Here is a 13,071-nt window from a genome sequence, read left to right on the forward strand (position 1 = left end):
TACACCTCCGTTGCAGGATGTCGGCTCGTCGCTCCTCTGGCGATTCTCTCGTGCCTGCTCGCTGCCCAAGCTCGCGCCCGCCGACACGGATTCTCTAGCGCCGCTGTTGCTCAGCGGTAGTCGTCCAACATTGTCCGCTCGTAGGAGATGGGGCGCGGCATGGCCGGTTATGGGGGAAGGGAACGACACGGCGGGGGACGGGTGCGCGGCGGGGATATGGGCGTGCGGTGGGGAAGGGGGTGAGGCAGGGGCGGAGTGGGATGGGCGTTTGCGCTGTGACGTTGCGACATCGATGCGAGTGCGAGTGGGGAAATTTTCGCTTAAGCTTATCAGCCATGGTACAGTATTTTTCTCTCACAACAAAACAACATCAGCCAATTTATCAGCCGTAGAAATCATCAGCCGAACAGCTCATTAGAGATCCTGTTGGCCCTGTCCGCTGAGCATGCCCTGGAAGGTACGCATTGGGAGCATTATCCCCTCCCGTGCCGAATACGTACGTCCAACGCAACGCGGACCCGACCAAGCAGAAAAAGCCCCAGGCGGCTGGCGCTCCATGGGCCGCCGCTCGCAATACTGTTCACTCTCCAAGACCGCCGGGCTAGGAACAGTGGCTACTGGCTACCCTCTCCAGGCGCGACTGGCGCCCAAGGCTGCCGCGTGTGCACAGTGGCCGCGCGGCAGCAACGCCGCCGGCAGCGCGACGACAAGGCTTTGTTGGTAGCGACGACGGCGCTTTCGGGTCCGGCCCGCATCACGCGTATGTATGTGCCCCGGCTAGCTGCCGGCCTGCCGCCCTGCCGTGCTGCCACGCGAACGATGCGAAAAGGGAGCGCGATCGGTGGCTGGCGCGTTGCCTTCGTCGCGTGAACTGTGAACGCGAGGACTTGCGGCGCGGGCAGCTACCTCCTCCGCGATCAGTTGGAGTAGCGCATGGTAGCGACAAGGTAGCTCCTGTGCTCGGTACAAAAAATCGATGGCGGACCGGACACGGGACACCGATCGCCGCGGACGACAGTACGTACGCACGCATGTGTTTTGATCAGTTCCCTGATATAGTACTGCTATTACGTACACGGTATACTACTTAGATTCCTGGTTAAGTTGACGTCACATGTTTAAGTCCGGCGGGAGGGACTGTACGAGTACGACTTCTATTTTCCCATTTCTTGTAGAACTTGAGTTAACTCATAGTTTATAGCTGTTCCCCATTTCTTTTTTCCTCATTGTTTATGAGTTATACATAGGTTAAGTTAACTTAGGTTCATAGTTTCTACAAGTTAACTCAGGTTTTATTGTTTATCCTAAGTTAACTTAACCTGAGTAGTCATAGTTTCATTGTTTATGAGTTAACAATGAAACTTGAGTTAACTTAACCTAAGTAGTCATCTTGTCCATTCTACCGCGGATTCATAGTTTCACTGTTTATCCTAAAACATCCTCAGGTTCATCACAATACTACTCATGTCTGTTGGAGCCACTACTACCTCAAGCATCTGTTGATCGGTCGTAATATTGCGCCAACAATCGGTGCCTCAAGCCCCCCTTTCCCTGATAAATTGTGCAACCATCATTGCTGGTCTGCTGATCTCAAATTTGGTACCTATATGGCATGCCAACCTCGCTTCCACTCGGGCAGCAAGCTTCAATTCTCAACCTCTCGTCTTGTCCTCCTGTACTGGCCCTGCCTCCCAAATCTGACCTTTTTCAGTCCAAAATCTCGAAACCCTAACACATTCCAATTGTCACTCAAAATATTGCTATCTTTCTTCAGTCTTTTAACTGAAAATATCCCTTGATTCCAAGCAATTGAAAATCTAGGAGGGTGGGAGAATGTAGAGAATATCTCTACACATTTTGGTAAAAATACAAGATCTTTTTTTCTTTCGGAATGAAGAGTTGGATTTAGAATAGGACATGTGTGAAGACAGAAATCAATCGAACACCAGCTACTAGTAGCCGCAGCTATATCTAGTGCGTTTGTTGACTGTTGACATGCTGTCACTTTTGGCCGTCGGAATCGTCAGCGACTTTTAGCCTCGAGGGTGACTTCATGGTCCAAGTAGGCTAAACACGTGTTACATCTGAAAACAGTAATTTCTAATTTTTTTTATCTCTTCGAAAGGAAAATCCTTGTGCATACATAAAGCAAAGGTTGTTCAACTTGAACACGTCTTTTGCTAGGTAGTCCCGTAGAGACCGGTCGTGCTGGTACGGTAACTATTTCATGCAGCAGGGAGGATCCAGCACCACCAGTGCGCTGAGGTGAGCTTTATTTGAGCTCCCTATTGGAGCATTAAGCCCCTTCAAATTAAAACAGTACTCTATACAGATTTGGAAATTAAAGGCAGAAAATAATAACGAGTCCGATCCTCTATCCGAACACACACCCCTCCTTTCATGGGCCCACCAGCATGCCAGATGGATTTCTTGCAAGAGTTGGCAAGAACCGAGCACACCGACCAGCTGCAGACTCCAGAGTAGTGTGGCGTGCATCCATGAGACGACTCACGACCGTACGCAGGACCGACACTACTACAGGATGGACTTGTTGTCCCGAACGGTAATGACTTTTAGTCCCGATTACCGCGCCGGGACAACGATCCCGGGACTAAAGGTGGAACCTTCAGTCCCGGGTCATCGATCTGGGACTAAAGAGGGACCTTTAGCCCTCCAGCCGAGCAAACGTGGCCGCACCCTTTAGTCCTGGTTGGTAATCCCAACCGGGACTAAATGTTCCTTTTCTTTTTTTTTGTTTAATTTGTTTTTAGTTCAGTTACACATATTTGTTTAATATATAATATGTTTTTATGTACGTATTCTACGCTGTTAATATAAATACACGCACGCATATAATTACATCTAATTCTCATCTCGAGCATTATTATATTCGAATAAAGTATGAAACTATATATATTATAGATATATATGTATATATACAACATTTTCATAATCTTGTTCTCGAAAATAATGATATCAATAAACATTTAATTTACATCATTAGTTCCTTAGATCAAAGTAGAACTCGCCGTTGGGATTTAGCACTTTTTCTAGAAGATATCCTGCTATTGACTCTTGAACTGCTTTCAGATGGTCTTTTTGCATGACCCTTCGTTTCAACCATTCAGTCTTGCATTTGAAATAAAAGGAAAAGTATTAATACATATATATATATATTCATTTAAAAATAAATAAAAAATTGATATATACGTACTCTGAGGACATCTTCAGGAGTTCTTCTTATGTATGCAGTGATAAATTCACAAACGTAGTATCCACACAAGTTATTACCTGGTTCCTGCCGCAAACACCACTGTACGAGAAGAAGATTATTCTCATCATCTCACACGTAAATTGAAGTACGATATAGTAATTAAACACGTGGGGAAGTATATATAGTACAACTTACTGGTATTTCAACTACATTAAGTGGTGCCTTGCAATCCTTACGGTGTTGCCGAATAAACTCTTTCCAAACCCTGTGCGACCAATAATGTACGATCATTAATAAATTATGGCAAAATCTATTCAATAATAGTTGTGCGCGAGAGATCGAAATTACCCCTGGATAATGTCTATCATATCTTGGTATAGTACTCGCTCTTTTCTCAATGAGTCCAAGATTACTAACTGACTTGAGTTTAACTCAATGACAATGAGTATCCAGTGAAACCTGCATTGGTTTATACACACACGTACATGCATATAAGTTGTATTGATATTACATAAAATGTGTAGACTACATTATTATTAACACTTACTCAAAGTTGTACGGGAAAAGTATTGTTGTCTTGTCGTGCTGCTTCACGAAGAACTTCATGATATTCGTCTGTGCTTCAGATACCCAGTGCTCCTTGACAATAATATCGGTTTTGAATACGATATAAGGATCAATGAAGCCAACACTAGTGTCTTGTATTCTTTGGAGCTTTGACATCTAGAATCTGTATATAAATATAAGTTACATGTGAGGATAATTATATACACGTACGCATAGAAGTGAGTTTATTAAATAAAAGTAAGAATCACTTACAAACAAAAGGAGCTAATGATTGATTTGTCCAGAGCGTCCAAGTGGAATAGTTGATGCAATTCTTTGAAACTAATATGTAAGATGTCTTCTCCATGAAAGTAATGATGGTCTCTAAATCTGACAAAGATCCACTGCTCACCCCTGCCACACGCCTGCATGTACCACTTGTTGAGCAAGTACATTTGCGTACCCAATTCATTTAGAGCCACAGGGTTGTATAGACTTTTGCCAAATTTATAAGTCTTCCAGGTATCAACTTCCAGGTTCTGGATTGGAGCTTTGCCCATCACTTGATCCAAGGTTAAACCAGTTTGTTCAAAAAAATCATTAAGGTCTTGAACCGACACTTCTCCAGAGTTGTCTGGTCGATAGACTTCTATGTTGGAACCATATTGATTAGCAACAACAAGATTTTGCATTGGTTGCTTCTGTTGTCCGAGCTATGGGACATCCTTCCCTGATGCTCTTTTCCTTTTCTTATGTGCATCATGTGACTTCACGAGGGAGCGGTCATAGTCTGATAGTGGCGGTGGCTTACGAACTTCAAGCATCTTTTTCTTGTGAGCTTCGACCTTCTGCCTCAGCTGATCTCGTGGTATGTAAAAGTACGACTTCTCCTTAAGCTTCGCTTGTCTCTGCTTTTGGATATCTAAAAAAAATCTTTCACTTTTTTGCCTTCTTCAGCTGCTATTTGCTCATCAGTCTTTTCAGGAAGTATTTCTTGAGAAATAACTCTTTTTTTGGGGTCTTCTTTGCCGCCGGGACCTTAGACGTCTTTGTAGTGCGTCGTTGTGGAGGTGGTGGGGGTGGTGTTGGAGACCGGCGTGGAGGTGATGAGGCCAGTGTTGGAGTCCGGCGTGGAGGCGTTGGAGATCGTTGTGGAGGCGATGGGGCCGGTGTAGGAGTTGGAGATCATTGTGGAGGCGATGGGGCCGGTGTAGGAGTTGGAGATCGCCGTGGGGATGAAGTCGTCTCGCCCCCCGCGACGCTGTGATGAGATGGGGAATGAATGATTGGGCTAGGCTAGGGGGAGACCCTGCTACAAAAACAAGTTGTGGTCAATTATTTTTGAAGCCAATATAAAATTAATGGAAAAATAATATTTCATTCACTATCATTTGTACCTAGGGTGAGGTAGGGGAAGCGGTGGCGCCCTAGGAATGATGATGAAGCATTTGCGCCATTGAATAAATGTCTTCTCTGCTTCTCCTAGTTTCTTCTCCCCATCACCGCCTTCAATGTCAAGAGGAACATTGCTGTAACCTTTGAGCACTCTATCGACCGAGACGCTAGCATATCCAGGTTGAATAACTGACCCATGGATTCTTGGTGTCTTCGTTCGGTCTATTGGAGATACAACCCCGACAACCACCATGATTGATGCATTATTACCATCTGGAATGTGCAGCTCACATGTTGTTAGAGGCTTGGTAATGTCATCAACAGGGAAGCGCAACCCAGCATCACCTTGAATAACTGGCAGCTCCATGGAAGCACAACTGCTTTTCATCTGACCAACGGGGCTAATGGTGACTCCCGGCGTCGATTGCAATTGACTCATTGCTAGCTGCACTTGCCTCTTGATCTCCTCCTGCATTCTTGCCTCAAGAGATTTTTCTCGTTCACGTGATTCAAGCAATGCTTGTCGTGACTCATTAACAAATTACCCCAATACACGGATTCAGTCTGCCTCCTCATCCTTCTTTCTCTGGCGGCTTCTGTAGGTATCCCTGTCTGCTGGGAATGCTTGTAGCCACGGAACCGCCCCATAGCCTCTTGTTCGACCACCGTGTTCGGGATTCTCTAGGGCATATGTCAATTTATCCTTTTCTCTGTTGGGCTTGAAAACACCACTATCAGCTTCTTCCCTAGCACGAGCTAGTCTCTGTGTTGCTCTCTCATTTTTTTGGCCAAAAATTAGCTTGCCAGTGTCTGGGTCTAGGCTTCCCCCATGAGCGTAGAACCAATTCTTCACGCGTTGAGGCCAGTTCTTCTCTATTGTTTCAGGTATGATTCCCTTGGCAGTAATCTCTGCTTCTAGGTTCTACCACTTGGGAATAGCACTCCTATAACCACCTGATCCCATGCGATGATGGTATTGCTTCTGTCGGGCATTCTGCTGATTCCTCATCACACGTTCCTCACTCTCTTGAGATGTCTTGTATTGTACGAAGTCATCCTAATGGGACTCCAACTTGACAAACGCCTTAGCATTGAAATTCGGCGTTTCATTCTTCAAGATAAACTTTTTATACAATGTCTTCTTCCAACTCTGGAATAATGTTGCCATCTTCTTCATTGTCCAATCCCTCACTAGCTCCTTCAAAGCATCATCTGCTTGTAATGTGAAATGCTGAGTGATATCTCTCCAAGCTAGGTTCTTGTCACGATCAGATACAAAACTAACATTAGGAGCGGATATCTTCTGCTTCCATTCACGAGCACTAACTGGGATCCTATCCCTTACAATGAACCCACATTGATTGACATATGTCTGAGCATGTGGTCCCAATGGTTTGCCGGTGTCGGTGTCGAATTCTGATATTATGAAACGGCCCTCTAATGGCTTTTTTGGCCCTCGGACTTTCCTACTCTTGCCGGTGGTTGATGTAGATCCAGAGACCGGCTACATGAGTAGAAACACAACGATTAACAACAAATATACATACGCATGCATCTATAAGAGATGATAGATAATCGAATATACCTTGCTAGTATTTTCTTGCGCGACAATTTGTTGATCTTCAACTACCGGCATATTCAGGATATCATCATAATCAGCAAAGTACTGACTCGTATCATCCACATTGGTGCCGACTTTGATAATATTCGTCATTATGTCATCATTCAAGTTATCATCCGGAGCAGCCATTTGTATCTTCAAGATAACACATAGATATATAGAATTACTATGGCACATAACATAAGTACATGTGATAACACATATAGAATTACTAAATCCAATTAAATATAATAACACATAATATTTCATAAGGATAAACAATAATAAGGTATAGGCTTTGGAATCGAATAAAAAACACTTTCGATCCAAAAAACATGGAAATAAGTACATGTATATATATAAGGATGAAAACGGAACGGAAATATCCCGAACCGAACCGCATCGTTTTTTTATATTTAATCCGATCGAATCCGCATTTTCTTGTCCGACTTTACCGTTTTCGCTTTCGCATTTCAGATGTTTCGTATTTCAAATGTAAAAGTAGAAAACGATTTAGACATTTTTCCGACCGTTTTCTACTTTTCTACTTTTAATTTGAAATATTCCGAATTGAAAATTCGGTTTAAACCGAATTTGGCCAACTGCACAGGTCATACAGCCCAATTACAGGTTGTTCACCACGCAGCTGTGTTCTTTCTACTGGTGGTCAGCTGCCCTCTCTTATAGACGGCGTTCAGCCTCGTCTCTCTTCACCTCATGAGATGGTGCTAAATGTCAGGAAACCGGCAGCATCTACACGAAAGCCCACCTGGGCCATAGCCCATCAAGCTCATCGGTTTAACCCCCACCTGCAAAGTCAATCATTTGATAGTTTTTGCATCAGCCGAATAAATCTTTGTTACTCAAAAGAAAAATCTGAATAAATCTTTAAAATAAAATACTACATCTATTCTAAAAAGATTAATAAAATTATTCTGACTCAGTTCGAGTTCATGTTTCTATAATATGCACTTGTTAATTATTATATGCACTTGAACTTGATCATGTATGCACTTAGTCATGCACTTGGTCTACGGGTCGGTATTCCGTATTGAGTTTTCGTATACCGACCGTGTTCGATATAATTCCGCTCGAATTGTTTCGTTTTCGAAATTCTCGATATTCCGTAAGTTCGTGTTCGTTTTCGTGTTCGGTTTGTCCGCTTTTGTTTTCGTTTTCGTATTCAAATATAAAAGTAGAAAACGGTTGAGGAGTTCTCCGTTCGATTCCGTCCGTTTTCATCCTTATATATATACATATAGAATGATACAATTTTCTCTCTCTCTCAACACATAGAATAAGTGCATATGTATATATCTCTAGATATGCATGTGATAACACATAGAATGTCTCTCTAGATACAATTTTCTCTCTCTCTCAACACATGGAAATAATTAAGTACATGTATATATACACATAGAAATAATTAAGTACATATATATATGTATACATATAGAATCTCTAGATAGAATTAATTACTAAATCTAATTAAACCTAACATATATACATAGATAGAATTTTACTAAATCAAAATTAAATCTAACACATATAGAGAGAGAGATAGAATAATAATTACTAAATATATCAAAAACTATAATAAAAACTATCTAAATAAAGTGCTGGCCGGCCACGGGGCCGAGCAGAGCCGCGCGAGGACGACGTACGGCGGAGACTCGACGGCCGCCGGGCGGGGCTCGACGACGACGGTGGCGCGGGCGCAGCAGAGACGACGATCGAGGCCGGGCGGGGGTAGACGACGACGGCGGCGTGGGTGCGACAGAGACGACGAGATCAATGTTGTAGATCGAAAAGTAGAAGATGAACCGGTCGATATATATAGGACGGGACCCTTTAGTCTCGGCTTATAACACCAACCGGGACTAAAGATCCTTTAGTCCCGGCTGGTAAGCCGAACCGGGACTAAAGGTCCAACCCTTTAGTCCCGGCTCGGCTTACCAGCCGGGACTAAAGGATCTTTAGTCCCGATTGGTGTTACCAGCCGGGACTAAAGGTATTTTTGGGCGAGCAATTCCGCCCACCCTTTAGTCCCGATTCCTGGCCTGGGCCGGGACTGAAGGCCTGAAATTTTTGCAGCCCGCCAAAGTGTTGTTTTTTCATTAAGGATTGTAGATCTTGATGAGCTGCTCAAATGAGACACTAAATGACCTCAGATGAAAAATCTCTGAATACCAAGTTTGATCATCTCAGCAAGATCTAGAATTGTTACATAGCTCATTTTCCCATTTGAGAAAGTTTTATCAAACACTAGTCATAAATTCTTGATTCTCATAGACTTTCTAAAACTATGTCATACACTTGTGAAATTTGAACTACATTTTGTTCAAACTTTCTCAAATAAAAAATGGCCTATATAAGGATTGTATATCTTGATGATATGAACAAACTTGGTATTCAAAACTTTTCAATTGGAGACAATCTAGGATTCCGAAATCTAGTTTGTAGGTGTCGAAATTTAAAAATCACAAATTTGAACCGTCCAAACTATCTCAAATGGAAAGTTGACCAAAACAACAATTGTAGATCTTGATGATTTTAACAAACTTGGTACTCAAAACTTTTCAATTTGAAGTCATTTAGAGTTCAGAATACTAGAGTCAAAGTGTTGTTTTTTCATTTGACCAAATTTGACTTGGTCAACTTGCTCAAATGAGACACTAAATGACCTCAGATGAAAAATCTCTGAATACCAAGTTTGATCATATCAGCAAGATCTACAATTGTTACATAGCTCATTTTCCCATTTGAGAAAGTTTTATCAAACACTAGTCACAAATTCTTGATTCTCATATAGACTTTCTAAAACTATGTCACACACTTGTGAAATTTGAACTACATTTTGTTCAAACTTTCTCAAATGAAAAAATGGCCTATATAAGGATTGTATATCTTGATGAGCTGAACAAACTTGGTATTCAAAACTTTTCAATTGGAGACAATCTAGGATTTGCATCGTTGTATCATGCGGGCACAACAGTGAATTTTTTCTTGACGTATGACCCTTGGTTATGATCTTGTCGTAACCATGGAGTGTCTTTATCATTTAACATGATGCTTGAATCTTTCTTCACTATGAAGGGTGGAATTCGGACATTTCTTTCATAATCTTCTGACATGTCTGACTTGTCTTCAATTCCCATTATATTTATTTTCCCATAAAGAACTATGTGACGCTTTGGCTCATTGATCATTGAGTTGATGTCTTCGTTTTTCCTCTCTTTGATTTTGTAGACATGTCTTTCACATAGAACATCTGACTCACATCGGCAGCAAGGACGAATGGTTCGTCTTTATACCCAATATTGTTGAGGTCCACTGTTGTCATTCCATACTCTTTGTCGACTGTTACCCCTCCTCCGGTCAGCTTCACCCATTGGCACCGGAACAAAGGGACTTTAAAATTAGGTGCATAGTCTAGTTCCCATATATCTTCTATGTGGCCATAATATGTTTGTATATTCCCATTTGGATCTGTGCCATCTATGCGAACACCACTATTTTGATTGGTGCTCCTTTTATCTTGGGCAACTGTGTAAAATGTATTCCCATTTATCTCATACCCTTGGTACGTGAGGATATGCCATGATGGTTGCCTAGCCAACAAATACAGTTGCTCATCAATATTGTCATCGCCTTGACATTCTTTTCGCAACCAACCACTGAAACTTTCCATGTGCTGACGCCTAATCCAAGCTTCAGTCTTCCCTGGAAACTTGGATCGTAAGAACTCCTTATGTATCTCGATGTACGGATGCACCAATGACGAGTTCTGAAGAACTGTGTAGTGTGCTTTATTGAAATAATAGTCTTCCATGCCAATATATGTTTTCTTCCCTAAAGTTTCTTTACCACTGAGTCTCTCCTCGTGTCGCGATTCGGGAACGCCAATCGGGGCAAGGTCAGGAATAAAGTCAACACAGAACTCAATGACATCCTCTGTTCCATAGCCCTAGGCGATGCTTCCTTCAGGCTTAGAACGGACTTTCACATATTTCTTTAAGACTCCCATAAACCTCTCGAAGGGGAACATGTTATGTAAGAACACAGGTCCAAGAATACTAATCTCCTTCACCAAATGAACTAGGAGGTGTGTCATGATATTAAAGAAGGATGGAGGGAACACCAACTCAAAGCTGACAAGACATTAAACCACATCATTCTGTAGAGTAGCTAGTTCCACTGGATTGATTGCCTTCTAAGAAATTGCATTGAGGAATGCACATAGCTTCACGGTGGCTAGACGTACATGTGGAGGTAGAATTCCTCTTAAAGCAACTAGAAGCAATTACGTCATAAGCACGTGGCAGTCGTGGGACTTTAAGTTTAGGAATTTCTTCTCTGGCACATTTATTATACCCTTTATATTGGAGGAGAATCCCGATGGGACCTTGATGCTGCTTAGACATTCGAACATGCCATCCCTCTCTTCTTTGCTAAGCGTGTAGCTAGCAGGACTTAAGTAATGACGTCCATCATCTGTCTTCTCTGGATGAAGGTTGTCTCATTCTTTCATGCCCTGCAAGTCCTGGTGTGCTTCAAGTGAATCCTTTGGCTTCCCATACACACCCATGAATCCTAACAGGTTCACACAAAGATTTTTTGTCAGGTGCATCACGTGGATTGCGTTGCGGACCTCTAGGACTTGCCAATAGGGTAGCTCCCAAAAGATGGACTTCTTCTTCCACATGGGTGCGTGTCCCTTAGCATCTTTGGGAACAGATTCGCTGCCTTGTCCCTTTCCAAATACTACTTTCACATCCTTGACCATTGCGAGTACATCATCTCCGGTTCGGTTATGAGGCTTCTTCCGGTGGTCTGGCTTACCTTTAAAATGCTTACCTTTCTTTCTTACTTGGTGATTCAAAGGAAGGAATCGACGATGGCCAAGGTACACGACCTTTTGACATCTTTTCAAATATATACTGTCAAGGTCATCAAAACAATGTGTGCATGCATTATATCCTTTGTTTGTCTGACCTGAAAGATTACTTAAAGCAGGCCAATCATTGATTGTTATGAACAACATTGCTCGTAGGTCAAAGTCTTCTTGTTTGTACTCATCCCAGACACGTACACCTGGTTTATTCCATAAAACTAGAAGTTCTTCAACTAATGGCTTCAGATAGACATCAATGTCGTCGCCAGGTTGCCTCGGACCTTGGATGAGGATCGGCATCATAATGAACTTTCGCTTCATGCATAACCATGGAGGAAGGTTGTAGATACATAGAGTAACTGGCCAAGTGCTATGACTAGTGCTCTGCTCCCCAAAAGGATTCATACCATCTGTACTTAAGGCGAACCTTAAGTTTCTAGCCTCATTTGCAAACTCTAGAAATTCCCTATCTATCGCTCTCCACTGGGACCCATCAGCTGAGTGTCTCAGCATATTGTCTACCTTACGGTCTTCTTTATGCCACTGCAACAACTTTGCTTGGTCTTTATTTCTGAACAAATGTTTTAAGCGTGGTATTATATGAGCATACCACATAACCTTGGCAGGGATTTTCTTTCTAGGACGTTGTTCACCCTCGACGTCACCAGGATCATCGTGCCTGATCTTATACCACGCTGCTTTATATACCGGGCATTCATCCAAATTCTCGTATTCATTGCCATGGTAGAGGATGCAGTCATTAGGACATGCATGTATTTTCTGGATTTTTAATCCCAAAGGGCAGACAACCTTTTTTGCTTCGTACGTAGTGGTGGGTAATTCATTTGGCTTCGAAAGCATCTTCTTTATGAGGTTCAATAAATTCCTAAATGCCTTGTCGGATACACCATTCTTTGCCTTCCACTGTAGCAATTCCAGTGTTGTACCCAGCTTTTTTTGCCCCTCTTCGGCCGTCGGGTATAACAACATCCTATGATCCTCAAGCATGCGCTCGAACTTAACTTTCTCTTTTTCACTTTCGTATTCTTGTTGTGCATCACGAATGGCATCGCCAAGAGCATCACCGAGATCATCTTCTGCCGCTACCTCTTCTTCATCTCTCCCCATTGTAGTATCATCAAAGGCACCATACTAAGCAATAATGTCATCAATGTCTAAATCTTCTCCTTCACCTTCTTCCATCATGACCCCGCTTTCTCCATGCTTAGTCCAACATATATAGTTTGACATGAAACCTGACTTAAGCAAATGTGAATGAAGACTCATTGAGCTTGAATATTCCTTTAAATTCTTACATATCGCACATGGACAGCACATGAAACCATCCCACTTATTTGCCTCGGCCACACCTAAGAAATAGTGCACACCCTTAATAAAGTCTTGGGAGCGGCGATCGGCATT

The 13,071-nt window shown here is 42.5% G+C and overlaps 1 long non-coding RNA gene across 1 annotated transcript; it reads right to left on the bottom strand.

Annotated features, from left to right (window-relative positions):
• Window positions 1–3,410: 3,410 nt before the first annotated feature.
• LOC136464094 (uncharacterized) lies at window positions 3,411–12,582 on the bottom strand. The gene is made up of 3 exons (XR_010761141.1): window positions 12,358–12,582; window positions 3,563–3,673; window positions 3,411–3,479 (listed from the first exon to the last, which is right to left on the bottom strand). It is a non-coding gene; the product is annotated as an uncharacterized lncRNA (long non-coding RNA).
• Window positions 12,583–13,071: the final 489 nt, after the last annotated feature.

Source organism: Miscanthus floridulus, chromosome 7 (assembly GCF_019320115.1).
Source record: "Miscanthus floridulus cultivar M001 chromosome 7, ASM1932011v1, whole genome shotgun sequence".
Lineage (NCBI taxonomy): Eukaryota > Viridiplantae > Streptophyta > Magnoliopsida > Poales > Poaceae > Miscanthus > Miscanthus floridulus.